The sequence below is a fragment of the Solanum pennellii genome, chromosome 4 (assembly GCF_001406875.1).
Source record: "Solanum pennellii chromosome 4, SPENNV200".
In the NCBI taxonomy this organism is placed as follows: Eukaryota; Viridiplantae; Streptophyta; class Magnoliopsida; order Solanales; family Solanaceae; genus Solanum; species Solanum pennellii.
In genome coordinates, this window is record NC_028640.1 from 49,780,001 (window position 1) to 49,791,885 (window position 11,885).

General features: G+C 31.2%; 1 pseudogene; it reads left to right on the plus strand.

The window, feature by feature from the left end:
- The first annotated feature begins 9,620 nt into the window (after window positions 1-9,620).
- LOC107016734 lies at window positions 9,621-10,727 on the plus strand (annotated as a pseudogene).
- The last annotated feature ends 1,158 nt before the right edge of the window (window positions 10,728-11,885 follow it).

Below are 11,885 nucleotides of genomic sequence, written 5' to 3' on the forward strand. Positions count from 1 at the left end.
TGGTGGCCGTGAAGGGAATCGACAATGAAGTCCTAGTTTTATAAAAAAATTTAAAAATTTTTATGGGGTTTTATTTAGGTCGTTTTTGAATTATTATTTTATGATCGTACTTTTTATGAACAAGAAACACATAAAAGTTTAATTTTTTTTTAGTTTTCTAGATTTCAAATCACTTTTGAACAAAGTTTGGCTCTTAGACTATCAAGGTGGTTTTTGCGTCGCAAATTGATTTTGTAAGCATTCAGAATGACGTTCTCAATTGTTGGTAATTTTTATATACATGGAATTATGAGGCACTAAACATTTTGACCGGGTGTATGAGACTATAATGATATTGTGAATCTGACTCCCTAAAATGAGCATAGAACAATCTTTGTTTACATGTTATAGGTTAAAGCTCTGGTTGTAATTTGGTCTAACACGTGCATGATTTAGACTAGCCTGTATCAAGTGATTCTTCGAGAGAAAAACACTATTTGGGAAAAGGCAAAGATCTACTTACAAAATTGAAGTTAAAGTTAGAGTTCGAGAGAAAATAACTTTATCTTCATGTCCACTAAGCGAGTTCTTAATGCAAGAATCACTTGTTATTTGAGAGAATTAAATGACTATTATCTAATAAGGCTGAGAAGCATTATATAAAGTCTATTCACTGAGCTTTGTGAATTTATAATTGTTTGAAGCTCAATTGCGGAAGAGTTTCACAGTTGTCGTCATAGTGAACACTAAGCTGGTTTCTCTTAATTAACAGAATAACCCATACATTGTTATCGTTTATACAATAGATTTGTTAATCTTGATCTTACGTTTTAGAAATTGGTACTTGCTACTTGCTATTCATACCCAAATTTTATATTTTTTATCTATATTCATAAGTAGATAGTAACAACAATCGGGTAAAAGCGACTTTAAAACATTATCTTTAAAGAAATTCTTTGTGGGAACGACCTCAACTCCAGTTGAGTCCTGTAAATTGACAGCGATTGTTTACACTTATATTTGAAGTGTAAGTTTGGACGTATCACCCATATGGAAAAAACTTAATGAGGAACTTCTGAGCTAAGTCATTCCAGGTGGTGATTGAATTCACAGGCTTTGATTTCAAGATCTTTTTGCTTCCCCAAACAGAGAGATGGAATAATGTGAGCCTTACGTAATCTTTATTTACTCTAGTTGGAGTGTTATTGTCACTGATATCAAGGAAGTTCTGAATGTGAACTGTAGGATCCTCATGTGAAAGACCAGTAAACTGCCTATTTGTGTGGAAGATTTGCACCATACTCGCTTCAGTTTATATCTCCCACCTTCTTCAGGTTTATGAATGAGCGAAGTCACATTGGTGGGGCGTGGTATTGCCACGTCTATTACTTTAATCTCACCAGCCATTGTTTCAGGTTCTTCTCTTTCCTTTATTTTGTGACATGAGATGGTAGTTCACCAATAACAAGAGGGAATTATATATTCAGCTTGTCTCACCTTCTTTGTATAAATCTTTCAGGTTCTGAGAGAGGCGACAACAATCCTTGATCATTGTCTAGTTTGGACTTTCAAACAACCTGCAATAATGAAACGCTAAGATCAAGTTATCAACACTTGCGTTTAACTTCAAAAATCAAAAATTAAATATTTCCTAATTCTAAAGTCCTCGGCAGCAGCGCCAAAAACTTTTTGTGTCCAAATCGCACAAGCAAGTGCACGTGATCGTACAAATAATAAAGTGGCTCTTTTTAAGAGGTGGGTATCGTACCCACTAGGACTTACGATTAGAAACTAGCAATTCTTCTAACTTTCAGTTCAACACAAATACCATTCCAGATTTCAAGAGTCTAATATTTTCTGTTTATAACTTAAAACTAAATATAATTATTACGATTCAGTTTCAATGTTTCAAACAATTATTTGGGGAAGATACAGAGATGCAACAGTTATCGGGAATCATGTAAACAATATCATTTAAATGGGTAACTACTAACTATCGAATCAATGAATCATAGGGTTAGATGTATGATCATGGTCTCCCGACCTCTAATCGTCTACGATAATTAACATTCTAACTATATCGTTAAGCGAGGATAGAGTCATTAATTACCGAGCATAAGTTATCTTCCTGTATGGTAACCGAAGCAAGGTTTCTCTATCCTTGAAACAAATTAACCCTAGCTATTTAGAGTTTAACAAGCTCCTTATGTTCCACGTTCTATCCTCTTATAATGCATTTATTTCTATGGTGATCAAGCACGAAATGCAAAAATAAGAGCATGGGAGAGATTCATATGACAGTTAATAATAAACTCAAGAGATTATATTTATAGCCACAACCCTAGAACTACGGTATTTAGATACTCGTAGTCCAAGCATCAATCATACATAGTTATGAATCATCAAAACGATTGAAAGGAAAAGAGATTGAGAAATAACTCTAAAACTTCTGAAAAACTGTCTCCCAAGTCATCGTTCTTTAAAACCCAGAAAAAAGAATCTATAATAAAATAAAATAAAACCCTATTTATACTAAAAGTTGAAACGGTCACTTCTGGGACTCAGTCGAGCGATGTCTTCTAGATTTGGATTCCAAAAGCTTTTGCCTTCTACGCGACGCGCGAGCAACACTTTACATTCTTCCTCGAATTTAATTCACATGACCAATATTCTGCTCCCTCGCCGCGATGCGGAGTGTACACGCAAATGCCTTAGTGCATTTTCTTCAATTCTTTTTGCTCTCTTTTGACTCGAATCTTCAGACTTCTACCTTTGTCCTTTTTTTTGTGCTCTATTCTCCCATTAAGCTTACCTACACAACTAATAATGTTGGTTAGCTCATAAACATATAAAAGACTTGACAAGACTCTAAACACGTACATATCGAGTTCAAAATGGGCCTAAATGGGGGCATAATTAGCATTCTGGGCATTTAAATATGCCCAAGATCAATCTTGATCATTCTTAAACATAAATTCTTGAACGCTAAAATTATTGAATTTGTAGAGAAATTTGTGGCTTTTGATCCATGACTTTCTCTAAATTCTTGTAAGAATCTTTGGTTCCTTTTTCTTAATTATGATGATCCCTATTTATAACTTTAGAATGGAGGAGTTGTGATAGGAACATGATTCCCGTCAGCCAATTAGATTTAAGTGACATGGCACATACTCTTTATGGAGTTGGATTTAATTAAATTCATATTTATTGGAGTTAAATAATTAACTAAATTATATTAATCCATAATATTTATTTGGACTAATATATACATGAATTTAATTTAATCGGAATCATTTTATAAATTCATATTTAATAAATCTTAAATGATTACAACTATGTCAAACAATATGACAAAACATGTGCATGCACTACAATTAAATATTTAAATCAAACAATATGGCAACAAGTTTTTTTCATCCTTGACTTTTTGGTGAAGAATTGAAGTGCTTCTTCAAGAATATATTTGTGAAAAAAGTATTTTAATAATAATATATTTTGAGGCAATATTTTAAAAGTAAAAAAAAATCGAACCGTACCAATACCAGAGAAAAAATGATACGATTGGATGGTTTTAAGAAAATCTAATTTTGTTATATATTATAAAATATCTGAAAAATTGGAATTGTACATTTTTTTAAAAATAACTTACTGAACCATCCAATTGACACCCATAAGCATGACTAACCTAAAATATTGAATATAATTTTATTTTTATAATTATTTTGTAATAAAATATATTTCCTTGTTTTTCTAATTATTTTATTTTTTTTCCTTATTTCTTCTTTCTTCTACGAAAATCATTGTCATCTACATTGAAAATCCTGACTTTCAATGTCACCGATTTTACCACAACTCTGCCCCTCCTACTATTCCTACTATTACTTTAGCTCTCTTCAATTTTTAAACTTTATCTAAATATATTTTTACATTTCGAACAATTTAATAAACCTATTAGATTTCAAGATGATTATGAGGTATCATTTAGCTTTTGTCCGAATTTCAATCAAGGTTATTCATTTCTTTTGGGAATTCACTAATTATTTCAAAATTATCATTTCTAATTTAAATTTATATAAGGATATATATCAATAGATGTTACCTTCAAAATTTTGAATTTTCTTAAAAAATAACTAGTTGTGTTATCAATAACTCAATCAAGTCTAGAGAAAAATATAAAGTCTAGAAAAATGAAATAGTAACATCAATTCAACATTATTTAGGGAGTAATATGACATGATCATAGTTAAAGTGTCTTTTGAAAATTTTGGGACAACCCCAGGTGTTAGTTTATGTCTTTAAAAATTATTTAAAATATCTATAAATTTGTATTATCATCTTATAATAATGATGTTTAATGAAAAATCATGATAATTTACACAATTAATATGAATTTGAAACAATGGAAGAAAATAAAAGAAAAAAATTATTATTTTGTATACAAAAAATCACTATGTCGTGTATAACGGAGATTTCTAAGAGTAGGTTCAGATGAAAATTATATAAAATAATATAAATTATGATTTCTAAGAGTAGGTTCAGATAAAAATTATATAAAATAATATAAAATTGTATAAATTATGTACATCGAAATAGAAAATAATAAATGAAGGGTGTTTTTATAAAATAGGGAAAAGGGTAAAAAAATGTCCATAAACTATGCGAAAGGAAGAAAAAATGTCTTTCGTTTGTACTTTGGTTCAAAAATGCTCTTGTCATCAATGCTTTGGTCCAAAAATGCCCTTTTGTTATTTAATGGGTCAAAATTGCTCATTTTTCAAATAAATGTATTATTTATTTTCTTTTTTTCAGCACACTTTTTTCAAATAATATTTTTAAAAAAATAGCAAATATTTATCTTACTCCAATTCAGAAAAATAAAAATAAAAATAGAAATATTTTTAATTTTATTATAATTATTTTTATCGTTATATAAATATAAATTAATGATGGATATACTATGATCTTCTATATATGATATATATTATTTGTCGAAAGGGTATATGAAGTTATTCTATTTTAATTGATAAGTGGCTGGGTAGTATGAAAAATTGTAGGATGTGTTGAGACAACACTTGAATAGAATTGAAAAGAACTAGATTCCTGATGAAAAAAACTAGTGGGATGTAGTTTAGCCTTCGAAAGGAGGCAAAGGCAAGGACGATTACTCTGATATTAAAAGTCAAATATTTATCTTCAGAGAGTGGAGAATTGAGTTCAGAGACATGATTCTATGTGTTTCACTCTAGTTATAGTAACAATGTGAAATGTTCATTAAATGTGTTGAAAATTCTTGATAAAATTTGAGAAAGAAATATATAGGAGTTCGGTTTGAGTGTGGTAATAAGTTTTTTTGTAGTTTCGAGTCTGGTAACTGATACGGTTGAAATTATTAAAGGACCTACATTTTAACATCTCAGGATTTAAAATAACTAGGAAGAACCTAAGAATTGGATATAGTGATTTTTGGAAAGAATTTAAATCTGGATTTTTGTTTAAGTTAGGAAAAATTGAGTTTTTAGTCAACTTCAAACGGCCATAACTCCTAGCTCAGGATGAGTTAGGTGTATTTCTAGATATAGTTTGAAAGCTCTTGGAATAAATTTTCCGTTGTTGCCAAGTTTGCATGATTCCAAGTTCGTATGAGTGAGTTATGCCTTTTGGAAGTTGGGTTGTTTTAAATAAGGAAAGTCCAATCCGGATTTTTGAGGGGCATTTTGCTCTTTTTCTTACCCAATTATTTTATTTCGTATTTGGGTAATTAATTGGGGTCTAAATTGATCTTAGTCACTTTACGCTTTTAAAAGAATTATGGTTTTGAGAAACGAGAAAAGAAGAGGTATAAAGAGGAGAAAGGAGAAGAACGTTATAGATTCGTCAAGATCGTCACATTAGCTTGTGTATTTCATTGGGGGTGATCCCTATAAGATTTTTGATATCACATAGCGTTGAGTTAGTTCACCCACGCGTTAATCATGATTCAATTCGGCGAAATCCTTTGAGTTCTTGATGATATTCGTTCAAATTCTTGTGGGTTGTGTTGATTGAAGTTTTTTGAGAGTTGATTCATGTTTATGGGTGGAATTTCGGGTTGAATCTATCATATATTGAGGGTATAAGTGATGCTAAGCGTTAGGGGGAGGAACCATTGACTTTTAGAGGGTTTAGAGACGAAAAATAAAGGAGAAAAATAAGGGATTTTATGGGCAAGGGCTTGGGGCGTTGCGCCTGCCAGAGCGCTAGAAAGTTCCTCTGAACTTTGCCTCTCTGGCGCGTCGCGCCAACAAGAGCGCCTAAGGTATCCCTTTGAAGTTTGAGGGCTGGCGCCTCTTAGAGAGCCAAGGATGACAGTTTTTCGCATTTGTTCCGCTTCTTCTAGTACTTGTTACATATGTCTTTTAGTTTATTCAAACACTCTAAGTTACATCTGAACATCATGAAATCATTATTAAACATAAAATCATGAACCTTGAATCCATAATACAATTCAAGGAAAGTTAAGATCAAAGTCAAGAAAAGTTAAGAGTCAAGTCTAGAAGTTAAGAAGCAAGTCAAAGCAAAGTTAATAAAGTTTTCAAAAGTCTTTTACAAACGTTTAGACTTCGTTTTAAGATTAAAATTCAAGTTGAGTAAAGATTGAAGTCATTTCTTTAAAGAAGTATATGGGGACTATGTATTTCCAAAGAGTTTTAAAATGTTTTCACATTTGAGAAAGAAAGGGAATATTGATGCCAAGAGAGCTTTTAATCTAAGTTTTGAGTAATTACGTCAAAGCAAAGAAAGAAGTTGTTTTAAAAGCATATGAGCTAAGTATATTTTGGGAGTAGTATTGAGCATCGATATGGGTATGCAAGTTCATATTAACTCAAGTCTCCATACACCATGTAGCCAGCATGGGTAGTAAGGGATCATACTTTATAGATGACTCCTTAAGATTCTTTTAGCATAAGCTAGTGGATTTACTAAGTTAAGCAACCTATATGATGGCAAAGTATAGGATAGTTTTGGAAGCGTTGGAAAGACGTTGTATCACCGCTTAGGCTCATACTGGTGGTTGTCGGTTAGAGAATCTCCCGCAGAAACTATGTTATTTTATTATATGAGTAAATTTGAGTTGGTTATTGCATTTTCTTTAGCGAACTAAGTTGCTTTTACTGTTTTACAAAGTTTTCCATATATTGCATGTGTTTCATTTCTTTGTTATGAGTTAAGTTATTCATGAGTTGAGAAGAGCCAAGAAAAGTGTTTCTTTTAGAATATTTTCAAGTCTGTGTTATGTTTAGCATTCCAACTCGCATACTCGTACATTCAGTGTACTGATGCCAGTTGGCGTGCATCGCCTGATGATGCAAACACAGGTAACTAGGATTGGCATCCAGCACACCGTTGATCCAATGAGCAGCGCAGAGTCAATTGGTGAGCCTCCTTACATTCTAGAGGACCTTTTTTAATACTTACTTTCCAGTTCTCAGTTGTTAGGATGATCGGGGGTCCTGTCCTGACATCCCTCCTTGTTTTAGTGGCTTCATATACAGATAGTTATAGTTTCTTTAGTCTTATTCATTTCAATTGTATTCGTTTAAGACTTGAGTTACCATTTTTGGATAAGATATTATTGATTAAGCTATTTCATGAGTTATGTCTCTTGTATTTAAGTCTTCTCTGAGTAAGTAAATAAGGTCAAGGGTTAACTTTAGGCCAACAATGATTTTCGAGTGTCGGTCACGCCCAGGTTGTAGTCTCAGACGGTGACATACATAAGGGCTTCACTTAAAGTTTTGGTCTAACATATGTGTAAAATGTCATGGATTGTTGGTCAAGTGATAAGATTGGTGAGTGAGTTTAGGAACGGAATGAATATTGGTATATTAAAGAGTTCAAGGTATTTGAGATTTGTGTCATGGGAAGAATCGAAGAAAGGGAAGGAATATGACATCTTTTACATACCCTTAGTTTGGAGTTGAAGGCAGTATAGATTCTCGTCATTGAGTTCAGATGTAACTATGCAATGTGAACTGGTTTGACAAGACTTACTAGGGGGACTTTTATGAAGATGGAGTGTAAGTTTGGGTGGGAAATAGTGATGTGTTGAAGATTCTATGCTTTTATGTTGATTTGGATTGTTCAAATTATGGTAGATAACTTATGGAGGTTGATACAATATGGACCTACAGTTTTATATGGTTATTGAGGATTTCAAGGGGACTGAAACTACTTTTGGGTGTAATTACACAGACTATTGTGATTCGTTACATAGACATTCGGCGGTATATATAGGATATGTGCTCATAATATACCAAATTATTGGGGTGATAAGAAATTTCCGTAGATTTTAGCATGAGATATATGACTATTTGAATGGTAGTTGTTAATTTGGTATGTGTAAGATTGTGTGGATTTGACATTGTACGTGATTTAATAGTTTTATCTCGATGGGTAAGTAATGTTGAATTTGAAAATAGTGCTATCAGACTTGGGGAGACCCATATCCACCATGAGATGCTTACATGGAAAGAAAGGGAGTTATAGTTTGGAATTTTTGGAGATGATGTGTTTGCTAAGAAGACTTTGATAGTAGTTGTTATACCCTATTTTAAGAGTCTGTATGGATGGGCTTAAAAGCTAGTCAAACTGACTTAAAAGTTGGTTTTTGACTTATTTAAGTGTTTGACAATTCTTAAAGTGACTTATTTCAAGTCAAAAATAACTTATTTTAAGCCAAAAGTTAAAAGTTAGGGGAGGGGTGCTTTTTTTTTAGCTTAAAAGCTCATTTATGTTGACCAAATATATTACCCTTTTTCCCTTAATATTTTTATACAATTTCCATATTGCCCGCATAACCCTAACATCTCTTTCTCCCATTTTTCCATTTTTTGCGTTTGGGACTTGGTGCTGCTGAGAAACTTCTTCCTTTTCTCCCAATTTGAAGGATGAAGATAAACCTTGAAGTAATTTTTTTTTTATTATTTTTAATTTTCTTTCTTCCTTTTATCTTTATTGATGACGATAATATCTTAAAAAATAAAATCGGCTAAAACTTTCAATTTTCTCGATTATTTTTCAATTTTTATTTTTTTATCATGTATTTTTTTGTGCGTCTTCTGTAAATAATTTGTTTCTGTGAATTTTCTGTATTTTCTGTTTTATATTTTTTATTAGATATTTTTTTGTATGTCTTCTGCAACTGATTTCATTCTGTGTATTTTTTGTTTTGTTTTTTTATCATGTATTTTTTATGCATCTTTTGTAACTGATAAAAGAAATAAAAGCATGTTAACAACTGCAACTGTAAATGCTCTTTTTTCATCTACCTATGCTCCCTACTATCTGTTAAAGGCAAAAACAAAGGCCAATGTTGTTAAGTGTACAAAGTGCATTGACCCTTCTGGAATAGAAAAACAATATGCTCCTCAAAATGTTGCTTAATCCTTTGAACATGAAAAAACATTTAACAGTTTAACGCAGATTTTAGATAAGACTCATTTCTTGTATTTTTAGTATTTTCTGTTTTGTGATTTTTTTGGGATAATGTATATTTATGTTGATTGTGTGTAGTATATATTTTTCATCTATATAAAATTATGGAAGTAGTTATTTTAAATTTTCTTATCAATTTTCATCCTCAGATCAGTTACACCCTGTCTGACACACAAACTAATGCTAAATGGGATAATAATGCTCATCTCAAATTTATAAAGTTATATGAATTAGAGATTGGGAAAGGAAATAGACCAAACACTCATTTATCTAAAGATGGATGAAAAATACGATTAAAAAAATCTACGAAAAATGGGAAGACGCTATACAAAAATACAAATGAAAAATAATTGGGATGGCATGAAAGTCGAGTGGACTCTTTTTATGCAATTGATGAGAGGAGATACAGGTATAGGATGAGATGCCACTAAAAATACAATTGTGGCAGATGATGATTGGTGGAAGCGAAGACTTAAGGTACATTTCTCACATTGTTTTATATGTCTTTTTATTTCTTTTAATGTTACATTTTTACTTATTTAAATTTGTTCATTTATTTTTTATTGCAGGAAGATGTTCGATATAGAAAATTCAGAGGCCCCCGAAGGAGCCATCATGTTTGAGGATTCAGAAATGAAGAATTGAAGAAACCATGCAATCGCCAGGGCCAGCGCTCCGAGGAATAAGAATTTTTCACTGATATGATTTCGGTATGATGCATTATTTTCTGATATTTTTGCTAAGGGGGAAAGAGCATGTGCCTCAAATCAATCCCAATTTTTTGAAAGCGAGGTAAATTTTGACTAAGAAAGACCAAATGGTATTGATAATGATGATATGGAGCACTTCATTAATACTAATAATGAAGGGGGTGATGAAAGCTATGATCCACAAGATATGAATTCTACTATGTTTCCTAAACCATCATTAAAAAGACCAAATTTAACTGATGGTATTGGAACTACTAATCAAGTGAAATAAAGTAAGACAAAATCTACAGTTGCATCAATGAAAGATAATATGCACTCTTTACTAGAGTTAATGTCTAACAGAAGTACTGCTACATCTCATGCAGTAGATGATTCCACCATTGATAAGTGTATGAATTTTTGGCAAATATTCTCAATATTTTTGAAATGGGTGAAATGTAAAACTATTTTGTGAATATGTTTCTTAAAATGGACATTCGACAAATGTTTCTTAAGATGTCTACCGATGAAGCTCGAATGTCTTAGATGGAGTATAACTATCAGTTATACCTTAAGAAAGTGTGAAGAATGTGTTGTTATGAAAAAAAGTAATTTTATTATTTTATGTTTCACATTATACTTGTACGCATGAACTTTATTTGTTATCTTTAATTTTATCTAGACATTATCATTGTATGGTTAATTTATTTTAAGTTCAGTTATAATATATATAAATGTGTTTGTTGTATTGAATTTATGTAAATGTATTTGTGGTGTTGAATATATATATAGGTATTTGTTTTGTTGAATTTATGCATACGCATTTGTTGTGTTGAATTTTTATACAGGTGTTTGTTATGTTGAATTTTTGTAAATGTATATGTTGTGTTGAATTTACATATAGTTGTTTGTTATGTTGAATTTATATATGTGTGTTTGAAGTGTATATGTGTTTATTCTGAAGGATTTATATAAAAATGTATGTTGTGATTGAATTTATATAAATGTCTTTACTAATATAAAGTAATAGAATTGAAAGTTTTATTGTGGATTCAAAAATATTGTAAGTAAGTAAAATATATGTGTCATTACTTGTAAAATAATGAAACTTTTATAGTAATTTTGATTTTTTTTTAATTGGAGATATTTTTATTTGTAGTTAGATGGAGAATTTGGACTTTACCATATCACCCCATTTAAGTGATTTGTTAGATGAAGAACTAGAACAAAGTAGGAGAGAGCAAAACGAGAAAGAATGGATAGTTGTATGTTGGATAGCAGGTAAATACAGTTGTATTATGAAAAATACTTATTCAAAGAACATTGTCGTACATCTAAGCATTACGAGTATATATTTATTCAAGAGATATTACAAGGAAATGAAACTCGTTGTTATGAAAATTTTCGATTAAACAAGGTGGTGCTTGTTGATCTATCCAAAGATTTAAAAGAAAAATATGGACTTAAGCCCACGGGTGAAATGTCTATAAATGAAACGTTAGGCATGTTCTTAATGACTTGTGCACATGGAGCGGGAAATCGAATGATATAAGATATCTTTCCACATTCGAGGGAGACGGTCCATAGACACTTTCATAGTGTCTTAAAAGCTCTTTCTAAACTTGCAAGAGGTATTATTAAACCACATTTAAATTATAATGATGGTGTTGGAGATCACAAGTCATGTAATGAGCGATATTTGTCTTTCTTTAAGGTAAGTAACAACTTTTAGTTTGTTATATT